The following is a 1,559-nucleotide window of genomic DNA, read 5'->3' on the forward strand; positions in this document are numbered from 1 at the left end:
AAGTTACATTTATTATTTGAATATTTTACCATTAAGTAGAAATGATGCTGTTTCTTCAAACACATAACACATAAAATAACCATGCCCAGATCAATTAGTGACAACTCCATAAGAAAAATAGTATTGATATCTGGTTTTATAGCTCAGTTTTTAAATGCAAAATCATTGTGGCACAGATTGTTAATGGTTTTCCCATATTGATTTTTATTTTCTTCATTAGTATTATAACCTTCAAATTTTAGCTGATGTCATGGTCTCCAGAATAAATAGTACACTTCACGCTCTCCCAGAAGAATAACCATGCGGTCAAGCTCTGACCAATGAGAATGAAGAGATATTGGGGTTCCAGAGTCTTGTCTTTGAAGGGAATAGATAGGTTCTGTATTTTTCTGTAATTAGAATATAGACGTCATGGGGGAGCTAAACAGATATCTTAAATTAAAAGGTAGAGCCAGTCTTTAAGGTATTCATATTCAGTGTCAATTATGTGTCAGCCACTGTTCTAGGTAGAGATGATAGAGTTATGAACAAAATAAACATTTCAAGACTTAATAACTTTCATTCAAGAGGATATATTTTTAAAAAGCTCCTATAGGAACATCAATTTTCATATTCTCAATCATCTCTCTTAAAAAATGTACTATTTGGTCGGGGCAGGTGGCGGCGGGCGATGGGACGACCGGCGCTGCTGCTGCTTGCGCTGTGCGCAGCCCGCGCCCGGGGACTCTACTTCCACATCGGCGAGACCGAGAAGCGGTGCTTCATCGAGGAGATCCCCGACGAGACCATGGTCATCGGGAACTACCGCACCCAGATGTGGGACAAGCAGAAGGAGGTCTTCCTGCCTTCGACCCCCGGCCTGGGCATGCATGTGGAGGTGAAGGACCCGGAAGGCAAGGTGGTGCTGTCCCGGCAGTAAGGCTCCGACGGCCGCATCACCTTCACCTCCCACACGCCCGGTGACCATCAGATCTGCCTGCACTCCAACTCCACCAGGATGGCTCTTTTTGCTGGCGGCAGACTGCGCGTGCACCTGGACATCCAGTTTGGGGAGCATGCCAACAACTACCCCGAGATTGCTGCCAAGGACAAACTGACCGAGCTCCAGCTCCGAGCCCGCCAGCTGCTTGATCAGGTGGAACAGATCCAGAAGGAGCAGGATTACCAGAGGTATCGCGAAGAGCGCTTCCGTCTTACCAGCGAGAGCACCAACCAGAGGGTCCTGTGGTGGTCAATTGCTCAGACGGTCATCCTCATCCTCACTGGTATCTGGCAGATGCGTCACCTCAAAAGCTTCTTTGAGGCCAAGAAGCTGGTGTAGTATCCGCTCCATATGATCCCTCCCCATCACCTCAATTATCTGGTACTTTCCCCACCCACTACCTTATCCATCTGGATTTTGAGGGAAAAAAATGAAAAAAGAATACAAGCCACATTGGTTCCATGGCAACAAAGCACTCACATCAGCCACTCGCTCACACTGGTTCTCAAGGACCCAGGACATTGGTCTGAGTTTTCAAAGGTCTGTTTTGGGGTTTGTGCAGAGTCGAAACTGACCC

At 46.6% G+C, this 1,559-nt stretch overlaps 1 pseudogene; it reads left to right on the forward strand.

Annotated features, from left to right (window-relative positions):
• Window positions 1-651: 651 nt before the first annotated feature.
• Window positions 652-1,429, forward strand: LOC115939230 (transmembrane emp24 domain-containing protein 4 pseudogene; annotated as a pseudogene).
• Window positions 1,430-1,559: the final 130 nt, after the last annotated feature.

Source organism: Leptonychotes weddellii, chromosome 3 (assembly GCF_054177405.1).
Source record: "Leptonychotes weddellii isolate Sample4059 chromosome 3, ASM5417740v2, whole genome shotgun sequence".
In the NCBI taxonomy this organism is placed as follows: Eukaryota; Metazoa; Chordata; class Mammalia; order Carnivora; family Phocidae; genus Leptonychotes; species Leptonychotes weddellii.